Below are 12,014 nucleotides of genomic sequence, written 5' to 3' on the forward strand. Positions count from 1 at the left end.
GAAGTATTCAGATGTTGCTTTGGATCCACAGGAAGTAGGATTCCAAATTGGGGGCCCTCAGTGGAGGACAAAAGCTTTTTGCATATTGCAGTTTCATTTTAATGATGGAAAGTGGTATCAATATAGCAGTTGATTAGTAAGAGTGTGTAGGTGTAATTAGGTTGAAACTTGTTCTTATTGCCAAGATTTTTGTACCTTAAATGATTCACTACATTTTACAGCAAAGTATAATTTTAGTTAGGCCAATTGATGTAAATAATACAAAATTGAGGAGAGTGAAAAATAAAACCCTTTCCCTTGTGTGCTTTCCTTTGAAATTCTTTTTAAGCAAATTTTTATTTTTTATGGAGTGTTCAGAAAAGAATGATAAATTTTCTAAATAAATAATCCAAATAAAAAGAAACTCTGAATGATGAACCCAGATCATTCTGTCTTCATTATCTTTATATTCCTATTATACAACTAAATGTCTGACACATACTATGCATTCAATAAATAATGACTGCTAGGATAAGTGAATGATTAAGTTAAAACATGATGACAAACAAAGACATCACAACTTATTCTAGAGAATATGTACCAGCAGAGTAAACAGCAATACTGGGGGCCTTAACACTCTGTACATAAATTAAGACCATTTGGAAGCAGTTTTGCTTTTCAGATTTGGAGTCATGCAGTTGTAATCCTCCAATTCTCATGGTGGAAGAGATTGCTAATTATGTCTCAGTGTCCCTTTTCTTCTTCTTTTAGTAATAGAATTCCCGAGTATTAGCAAGGCACATGGCTACTTGACTAGATATAATATTTCACAGCATCCTTTGGAGCTACAAGACTAAGTCCTTGTCAATGGAAAGTGACAAGCAGTAATGTAGGCATCTTCTGGATTTTACTTTAAAAAAACAATTTCTGCTGGCTGGGAAATGATAATAATAGAACAGCTGAAGAGAGTCCATAAATGAGTCCCATATCTGTAGTAGAGTCTCTGCTCACCTCTGGATTGTTAGGTAAGAGAGAAACAAATTTCTATGTCATGAAGACATGATACTTTGGGGTGGGGGTGGGGGTCTTTTTTTTAAAGAAGACCTTAGCATATACCCTAATTAATATAGAAATTTGAACCAGAAGTGGAGCATTACCATAACAAAAAGCTAAATTTTGTGTCATTGAATAGCATCAGGCAGAGGGTGACATGGGCACAAAATTTGATCTAGAAACATTGGTAATACTTGTTATTCTGTGATGCGTAATTTGCTAAAACAGTTACCTGTCATAACTTGGAAGACATGCCATGCACCTACTGACCTTTAGCTCAATGGGAAAAACTTTGCATATAGATATATATTGGCTAGTCCTCACTACTTTTAACAATGTGTTATAAGAAGAAATGGAAGTTCTGGAATTATTAGCCAGCAAGCAAAGACAGAAGAGAATATAGCTCTGTTAAGGGAGGTTCTTATTACCTATGGCTTGTAATCTAATGTGCTTGAAAGATTCAGTCATGCAGAGTTGGAAAATCTCTTTGTATCCCAAACAGCAGTAGATAAGTTTGATGATGGAGGCCTTTTCCATGTGCCTTCTGTTAAGTATTCAACTGCCAACTGTTCAGTACCTTCAGTTAACTGGACAATTGAAGCCAGTCCAGAGCAAAGATTACATTGAAGATGCTGCCTTCCTGTTTCACATAGTTGCCACTAAAGTTAGCCAACATTAAATGAAAGGAAAGAGAGACAGGCTGAGCACAGAGACCAGTAGATAAAAGAGAAGACTTGGCTTAAAAACTGTGACCAGGGACAAACTTTGGCTATTCTGACTTTCACATAGAACCCAATAGATTAGAATCCTACTCAAAGATAGGGGTGACTGTGGTGTCTATTTGCAAAAAGAAGTGTGTGCATAGATATTGGGAGGAGGGGTAGACATGGCAGAAGCTGACAATTTACCCTAGTAACCATTTTTCCTTTCTTTATCTAACAAAATGCACCCCCCACCCACCTAGTTTTAACAGGGCACATGGTTACCTACCTAGTGACTATATTCTCTTAGCCTTCTTTGTGACTAGGGATTGCTATGTGACTCAGTTATAGCCAGTAGTACATGAATGGGAGTTTTTTTTAAGTGTTCGAACATCATTGGGTATTTATTCCACTTCCCTTTCTGCAACTGGCTGAGAAATAGCAAACAACTGGAGATGCCTTGGGCCAAAGAGAGATGTCGCATATTGATGACAATACAGCCACTCCACGTCTGTGATACCACCCACTTCTGTATTGTTACATAAAGAAGCATACATTTCTGTCTTATTTAAGCCACTCTATTTTTTGAGTGTCTTTGTTTCAGCAGCTTAACTGTAGTCTAATGAGCATATAGGCTTCTGCACACTGTCAGGTTCAAGATAAGAAAAGATAAACAACCTTAAATATTTGAAATGGAAAGATATTTTACAAAACTGACCGACCAGGGGAGCTACCAACTCTGAGACCAGCAATGGAGCTATGCCAGGGTCAAGAACCTAATGCTGCTACTATTGTTGCCATGGCTTCTGAACACTGGGTCCTGGAACGTGGTACTAGGAGCCTTACCCTGTTTGTCAGCAGAAATAGCCAAGAAGGGATAAGAAGGTGGTGTCTGCCTTCTATATCTTCATGCCACACTTGTGTGTATCCACCTTTTGGGACCCAATTTCCTTCCAGGACTCTAGTTGCAGGGAGATCTTGAAAATGTTGTTTTTGTCTTTGCAACCTCCAGAGTGAGAATGAATGGAAATTGAGTGGACAAATCCATAGTTCCAGCACTCATCTCATCATTAAATGGAGATGGTATGTTACCCACTTTAAAGGGCTACTGGAAGAATTAGATGAGATTTCATAAATGGGAAGTACATATATATGTTTGGTACGTATTAAAAATTAAAAAAATACAGATACTATATTATAATATCATTTAGTTACTTAAAATATCATGCCTGTTTGCCACATTCTTGTCTCTTTCACAAAATGATTGGCTGGCTAGGGACTGTTAAGTTTGATAAGAATCGCTTTTTCCGGGCAGAGACACAACCAAAAAAGAGAATTTTAGATCAATATCCTTGAGGAACATTGATGCAAAAATCCTCAATAAAATACTGGCAAACCGAATCCTGCAGCACATCAAAAAGCTTATCCACCATGATCAAGTGGGCTTCATCCCTGGGATGCAAGGCTGGTTCAATATACGCAAATCAGTAAATGTAATCCACATATAAACAGAACCAAAGGCAAAAACCACATGATTATCTCAATAGATGCAGAAAAGGCCTTTGACAAAATTCAACAGCCCTTCATGCTAAAAACTCTCAATAAATTAGGCATTGATGGGACGTATCTCAAAATAGTAAGAGCTGTCTATGACAAACCCACAGCCAATATCATACTGAATGGGGAAAAACTGGAAGCATTCCCTTTGAAAACTGGCACAAGACAGGGATGCCCTCTCTCACCACTCCTATTCAACATAGTGTTGGAAGTTCTGGCCAGGGCAATTAGGCAGGAGAAGGAAATAAAGGGTATTCAATTAGGAAAAGAGAAAATCAAATTGTCCCTTTTTGCAGACAACATGATTGTATATCTAGAAAACCCCATTGTCTCAGCCCAAAATCTCCTTAAGCTGATAAGCAACTTCAGCAAAGTCTCAGGATACAAAATCAATGTACAAAAATCACAAGCATTCTTATACACCAATAACAGACAAACAGAGAGCAAAATCATGAGTGAACTCCCATTCACAATTGCTTCAAAGAGATTAAAATACTTAGGAATCCAACTTACAAGGGACGTGAAGGACCTCTTCAAGGAGAACTATAAACCACTGCTCAATGAAATAAAAGAGGATACAAAGAAATGGAAGGACCTTCCATGCTCATGGGTAGGAAGAATCAATATTGTGAAAAAGGCTATACTGCCCAAGGTAATTTATAGATTCAATGCCATTCCCATCAAGCTACCAATGACTTTCTTCAGAGAATTGGAAAAAAGTACTTTAAAGTTCATATGGAACCTAAAAAGAGCCTGCATCGCCAAGTCAATCCTAAGCCAAAAGAACAAAGCTGGAGGCATCACGCTACCTGACTTCAAACTATACTACAAGGCTACAGTAACCAAAACAGCATGGTACTGGTACCAAAACAGAGATATAGATCAATGGAACAGAACAGAGCCCTCAGAAATAACGCCGCATATCTACAACTATCTGATCTTTGACAAACCTGAGAAAAACAAGCAATGGGGAAAGGATTCCCTATTTAATAAATGGTGCTGGGAAAACTGGCTAGCCATATGTAGAAAGCTGAAACTGGATCCCTTCCTTAAACCTTATAGAAAAATTAATTCAAGATGGATTAACGACTTAAATGTTAGACCTAAAACCATAAAAACCCTAGAAGAAAACCTAGGCATTACCATTCAGGACATAGGCATGGGCAAGGACTTCATGTCTAAAACAGCAAAAGGAATGGCAACAAAAGCAAAAATTGACAAATGGGATCTAATTAAACTAAAGAGCTTCTGCACAGCAAAAGAAACTACCACCAGAGTGAACAGGCAACCTACAAAATGGGAGAAAATTTGTGCAACCTACTCATCTGACAAAGGGCTAATATCCAGAATCTACAATGAACTCCAACAAATTTACCAGAAAAAAACAAACAACCCCATCAAAAAGTGGGCGAAGGATATGAACAGACACTTCTCAAAAGAAGACATTTATGCAGCCAACAGACACATGAAAAAATGCTCATCATCACTGGGCATCAGAGAAATGCAAATCAAAACCACAATGAGATACCATCTCACACCAGTTAGAATGGCAATCATTAAAAAGTCAGGAAACAACAGGTGCTGGAGAGGATGTGGAGAAATAGGAACACTTTTATACTGTTGGTGGGAGTGTAAACTAGTTCAACCATTGTGGAAGTCAGTGTGGCGATTCCTCAGGGATCTAGAACTAGAAATACCATTTGACCCAGCCATCTCATTACTGGGTATATACCCAAAGGACTATAAATCATGCTGCTATAAAGACACATGCACAGGTATGTTTATTGTGGCACTATTCACAATAGCAAAGACTTGGAACAAACCGAAATGTCCAGCAATGATAGACTGGATTAAGAAAATGTGGCACATATACACCATGGAATACTATGCAGCCTTAAAAAATGATGAGTTCATGTCTTTTGTAGGGACGTGGATGAAATTGGAAATCATCATTCTCAGTAAACTATCGCAAGGACAAAAAACCAAACACCTCATGTTCTCACTCATAGATGGGAATTGAACAATGAGAACACATGGACACAGGGAGGGGAACATCACACTCTGGGGACTGTTGTGGGGTGGGGGAAGGGGGTGGGATAGCATTAGGAGATATACCTAATGCTAAATGGCGAGTTAATGGGTGCAGCACACCAGCATGGCACGTGTATACATATGTAACTAACCTGCGCATTGTGTACATGTACCCTAAAACTTAAAGTATAATAATAATAATAAAAAAAAGGAAGATGATTTAGGAAAGCCACTTAGAGTAAAAGTTTTTAAACAACTGTAAAAACTAATTTGCTTCATTGCAACATTTGAGTTTTGTCGAATAAATATTTGGCCAGGAAAAAAAAAGAATCACTTTTTCTGTATAATAATATAAAAGTAGCAACATCTCTATTATTACAAAAGCTACCACTTGAAGGTAAATTTTTTTTTTGTGAATGCTAAAGGAAGTGAGAGCCCTACATGGTTTAACAATAGAGGAGTAAGACTAGAGAAAGCAGCAGGGGTGCAATCATTTTTACCATCTTCAAGAATCAGCATTCTGTTTTGGAACAATGGAAATCTATGGAAGGATATTAAGTTGGGGAGAGGCATTATCAGATTTGCCTTTCAGGAAGCTGTCTCTGGTGAAATGGAGAATACATTAGCGGAGGGATGGTTAGTGGGCAGTTGCAATAATTTAGGCAAGCAGTGGTAGTAGCTTAGACCACAGGAGCAGCGGCTCTGGGAGGGGAGACAAGCAGTTTGGGAGGTGTTCTCAGCAGAACTTGGTGATTGCTACCTGTGAATCCCGTCAAGGAAACTTTGGAGTAGTAGAAAAATTTATGTTTCTCAATTAATATATGCACAATGTCTGTAGGTGCCTTTGGATACTTATTACCTGGTATGAATTAAAAGCCTGATTCTGATTCATACAATTAAATGAGAGTAAAGGAAGATGATGTTGTCATCTTTTGTTGGTTTACAACTATGACGGAAGGAAATATTTTATAAAGTTTTCTATGAACTGGGACCAAAGTTATTTAATGGCTGAGTGTGAAAGGCTTTGAAAGCATAATTATGCTGCACTGTTAAGTGTTAGTGACCAAAATGTTGATAAATTGCTTCATGTTAAATGACCAGACATTTTAATGATTTAGACATTTTACTCAGGCTACCCTCACACTGGGAGGCCCCATGTTAAAGTATAGAGAACGGTCTGGCTGCTTATGCTGCAGATAATTTTCCTAGAGCCTCATTTCACCAATCTGTTTGGATCTTCAGTCAAGGGTAACAACATTATGATAGTATTCTTATGGTTCCTTTTTGTTTTGGAGGTGGAGCCTCGCTCTGTCACCAGGCTGGAGTGCAGTGGTGTGATCTCGGCTCACTGCAACGTCCGCCTCCCAAGTTCAATCAATTTTCCTGTCTCGGCCTCCTACTACAGGTGTGAGCCACTATGCTCAGCTAATTTTTGTATTTTTAGTAGAGACAAGGTTTCATCATGTTGGCCAGGATGGTCTTGATCTCTTGACCTCGTGATCCACCCGCCTCGGCCTCCCAAAGTGCTAGGATTACAGGTGTAAGCCACTGTGCCTGGCCTCTTACGGTTTCTTTTAAGTGGAGTAGACTATAAAGTGTGGCATACCCTGTTTTAAAATCAGTGATGTCTAAAGTAATTATAGGACATTGCAAAACTACAGGGATAGATATCAACTCAAGTGAAAAGAAGCTGTTCAGTTCCGTAGCAAAGAGTTCCCGTCATCTCTGTCCCCACGTCACTGGTGGCGAATGTTGGCATTGCTGGTATCATTACAGGTAAAAGGTCAGTCACATTCCAACTTCCTTAGTCTTTAGTATTTCCTGTGCAGACTAAAAATATACTGGGAGAAAGTTGGCTGAGTTCAAAGGGTAGGAGAAATCTATTTCATCCTGAGGAGCAGTGGCTGCACTTTTTTCAGTGTTTAATAGTGGAACATTAAAATAAATGAAATTATTTAAACAACTCCAAATTGTTTGATTCAATTAAAAAGCATTCATTGGATTTTTGCTTATGAAGATGTTCCTGATTCTTTTCTGCCTGCTCTGATGATCTCAGAGTTGATTTCCATCCTCCCAATCCTTCTTGAATCTAGCAAAAAAAGTACAATTAAGAATAAACCTGGTTCTTTGAAAGAGTATCTTTTTAGCTGTTACAATTTTTAGAAGGTTAATTGTTAAATATGTCATTTGTCTGTAAGTGTGGCTAGTAATTTTACCAATTTTATTTATTTACTGTGTATTTACTGAATGCCTACTATGTATAGGACTCTTTTGAGCAGTCAAAGTTTTTCAAGGACGTACTCTGCTGAGGACGAATTTTTCTAAATTCTCACATTCCCTATGTTACATATAGGGAAACCGACTATTCTCTAGTCAGGAAAAAATGAGTTACCCTTGGTGACAGAGGGATCACCTGATCAGAGATCCACGGATGAGCCAGATGAGTTGTTTCCCAGTCTACCCCTCTTCATTAGTTATTTTCATGTCATGTGTGATTACATGACTTAGAATAATGTAAAATAGCCACAACACATAAAATATTATTTTAAATAGGTATTCTTAAATAATTTCACAATAATCTTATGCTTTGCCAAGTCTTTAAAAAAATACAAGTTTAGATTGGATTCTTTAAAATAATATGCAAAGAAATAAGAGATGTAATTTAAAAAGGCAAGCTTATTTCTAAAGATTTTCAACTTTTTGTTTATTAACAATGAATAGTTTATTAAAGTTCTTAAGGAATCTATTTCCAGCTTAAAATCATAGAAAAAACAAGTAGGAGAATTCAGGAGTGTGATTCAGAGTTGCTTAAACAGCATGCTAAAAGTCAACTTTTTTATTCCTTAGGCTTGATATTCACAACACATTTCCTTAAATGTCAGTATTTTAGTTCAATTTATTTTTTCCATTCATAGTTTATTTTTCTTTTCAATTGCAAAGTAATACATGTCTATTCTCATGATATAAAAATGGATAATATAAAGTATGTAGAATAGAAAACACCATAGTAGCAACCCCCCGTCTCCCCCATCTTTCTACCAATTCCACCTGGGAACTCTTTATTGTTTATAGTTTGGGGAGTACCTTTCCAAGGCTTTTGTCTGAATTTGCAAGTAATTCTATTTCTAAAATGCGACTGCATTTTGTGAAGAGAATACTGCATACCCTCATCCCACTTTCATGAGAAAGACCCTGCAGGTGAAAGAAAGAGCGGAAGGTAAGAGCAAATTCATGTTGGATTAAATAAAATCTCCTCAGGTCACTTTTGTTTCTGGGATTAGCTTTAGAGTATTCTCATTGTCTGCATTGTCTGCTATGGGCTGAATTGTGTCTCTCCAAAATTCATATGTTGAACCCCTAACCCACAATTAAACTGAATTTGGAGATAGAGCCTATAAAGTAATGATTAAGGTTAAATGAGGTTATAAAGGTGGGGTCCTGATATGAGTGCTTGAGCTCTCTCACGCTTTCTCTTACAGAAAGGTCATATGAGCACACAGCATAAAGGCAGCTGCCCACAAGCCAGGAAGAGAAGCATCATCAGAAACTGACCATGCTGGCTTCCTGATCTCAGACTTTCAGCCTCCGGAATGGTGAGAAATAAATTTCTGTTGGTTAAGTTACCCAGTCTATATTTTGTTATGGCAACCCAAGCTGACAAATATTGTTTCTCCTTGATGGCTGTGCATTTGGAGGGAGCCTCTGTGAGCCCTGACTTTCCTCTAGGAGCAGGTTGGGTAGGAAAGTAACATCCACCAGCTGAGTGTAGTTCATACAGATGTGGACCAGACAGGGCGTGAAAGGTGGAAGGAGAGGACTGGTCCCAAAGGCCAAACACCAAGACTGAAAGGCAAGCTTAGGAGAAATCGACACTGTTAGGAGGAATTGACAAAGTAAATCTTATGACAAATTTCAAAATTAAAAAGTTAAAAAACCCTAATAGAAATAAAACGTCTCATTTGGATAATGTTTTAAATCTTCTAAGTGCTTTTCTATCTGTCTTCTCATTGGATCCTCAGATTAACGTTTGAAGTTAGAGTTTATAATTATTATTTATCTCAGCTTGTCAGATGAAGAAACTAAGAGCCTAATAATTTAATTAATTAATTAAATGACTTGTGTAAGTTTTAACAGCTAATTTGCAACAGACTAAACCTTATGAAAATTTCAAAATTAAAATACTGTCATAATAATGCAGAAAGTCTATTTTGGGAAGGCTGGCCAAAATTATAATGGAAATATTTTTTGATTTAAAGGGGCCCTTATTAATTTGCAAGGCTTTGCTATGGTTACCCACATGCTAAAATCTCCCACATGTCCATGCCCCTCTGACTTCGGTGAGCTCCAGGCTTATATACCCAGTGTTTATTTGAAGCTCCTCTTGTATTCCTCATAGCCATCATAAATGGAATGCAGAGTTAGCCAGGACTGAAGAACCCTCAAAAAAGGCTCAAAAAAGTGCTTGCTGTTGCACTTCCCCTGATTCTTCTGACCCCAACCCTGGACATGGTCACCATGGCTCATAGACATGAGTCACTGAGTGTATAGGTGTGGATCTGAGGAATTTGGGATTGGGTTCCAAGCTTGTTTATAGATTTGACTTCATAATGGTAATTTGTGTTTATTTCAGTGCTTGAGTCAGGAGGTTTGCCTGACATCCTGAAGACCAAGGTCTTCTCTGTAGAGAACTATCTAGCACATGTGACAGCTCTCAGAGTGTTTTTAAGAACAGGTTGATGTGTATGCTCTGTATTAATTTGTTTTTATAGATTTGAGGGTGTGTAGTCATCCATGCTCTTTTGATCTTTGGATCTTTTGCTGAATTCTTAGTTAAGTTTGTAATCTACATTAATGGCAACAGAAGGGTAAACTGACTAAGAGGGTTATTACACACTGGTTTGTATTGCCAAGGGAGGCAGCACAATCCATTTTCCTGATGGTTTTGGCACGATCCTTCCTGGCACCTCAGAGATGGGCACTGTGATGTTATATACACTCTTGTGCTTGGTTATTAATATGGGTGTTTTGGATGAACATAAAGTAAAACATGCAGGGAACCATTAATGCATTGTATGGGGAGGTAAGGTGGTAAATCATATCTCAGCTTCTCATCCATAGTGATTCATTGGGAACATTTTTCCCTAGTGTTTGGTTCCATGAGCAAATGAATGAAATTCCAGTCTCACGAAGATTTCCACCCATGAGCAAAATTTTATTAATTTTTTGCCTGTTCCATATTACAAATTAGCTTTATTATTCTTGTTGCTATTCAAATAGAACACCATACAATACATTCAGTTTCTCATTTGATCCAATTTCTTTGAAAATTTAACAAATATAATCAAATAGACTAAGCATAAGAATTTTTATCAAATTCCACATGGTATTTATTTGGATTGGTGTGTGATATTTGGTAGGTCTCTATTTACCTATTTTGGAGGAAACCATTATTTCTTCCTTTTATTTTTATATATGCAATGTCCAACTTCAGAGTCTCATTTACCTGTGAATTGAGAGAGTTCAGTGGACTCATGGGAGACTTGGGTTCTGGCTTTCGACTGCCTTTTTGCTTCCATGCATCTGTGATATTCTTACTCCTAGTAAAGACAACCTCTCACTAAGAGTCACCAAACAATCAGCTGAAAAGACTGAGTTTCTCCCTTTCCAAAGCCAGTTAGTGAGTCAACAAACAATTCCTAAGTGCCCACCAAGCATTTAGCTCACCCTGGAGACACAGAGGCAGACAATCGTGATTGTGCAGAATCAGTTGGAACGAGATTATCTGGATGGTGGCAAGGGAGACAGAATGAGAGGAAACAGAGGATTTGCACATAATTGATATTTTCAGTTAGATTAAAAAAATACATTTGAAGTTTGGGATTCAGCATCCCAAATCTAGAATAAGGGACCAGGAAGGCCCCTGCATGCTTTATGAAGATCATTGATAGATTTTTACCGTGGGGCCCATGGGAGTATCAGCAGGAGGGCAAGCCACACAAAAATAGAAAAGAGAAAAAATGTCCCCAAAGTATGTATATAATTGCAGTTTTACACTTAAAATTTTTTTCTATATATGCAAAGAAGGTATGTTTTAAAAAAGATTGCCACACTGACTTCCACAATGGTTGAACTAGTTTACAGTCCCACCAACAGTGTAGAAGAGTTCCTATTTCTCCACATCCTCTCCAGTACCTGTTGTTTCCTGACTTTTTAATGATTGCCATTCTAACTGGTGTGAGATGGTATCTCATTGTGGTTTTGATTTGCATTTCTGTGACAGCCAGTGATGGTGAGCATTTTTTCCTGTGTTTTTTGGCTGCATAAATGTCTTCTTTTGAGAAATGTCTGTTCATGTCCTTCACCCACTTTTTGATGGGGTTATTTGTTTTTTTCTCATAGATTTGTTTGTGTTCTTTGTAGATTCTGGATATTAGCCCTTTGTCAGATGAGTAGGTTGCGAAAATTTTCTCTCATTTTGTAGGTTGCCTGTTCACTCTGATGGCAGTTTCTTTTGCTGTGCAGAAGCTCTTTAGTTTAATTAGATCTAAACTATTTCAACCATTGTGGAAGTCAGTGTGGCGATTCCTCAGGGATCTAGAACTAGAAATAGAATTTGAGCCAGCCATCCCATTACTGGGTATATACTCAAAGGACTATAAATCATGCTGCTATAAAGACACATGCACACGTATG

At 37.8% G+C, this 12,014-nt stretch overlaps 1 long non-coding RNA gene across 1 annotated transcript in view; it reads left to right on the top strand.

Moving 5' to 3' along the window:
- LOC129010238 (uncharacterized) overlaps nt 1–12,014 on the top strand; it is a 247,780-nt gene that overhangs the window by 21,900 nt on the left and 213,866 nt on the right. Inside the window, exon 4 of the long non-coding RNA XR_010127792.1 lies at nt 8,801–8,914. This is a non-coding gene — a long non-coding RNA (uncharacterized LOC129010238). The remainder of the gene's footprint in view (nt 1–8,800; nt 8,915–12,014) is intronic.

This window comes from Pongo pygmaeus, chromosome 10, assembly GCF_028885625.2.
Source record: "Pongo pygmaeus isolate AG05252 chromosome 10, NHGRI_mPonPyg2-v2.0_pri, whole genome shotgun sequence".
Taxonomy (NCBI): domain Eukaryota; kingdom Metazoa; phylum Chordata; class Mammalia; order Primates; family Hominidae; genus Pongo; species Pongo pygmaeus.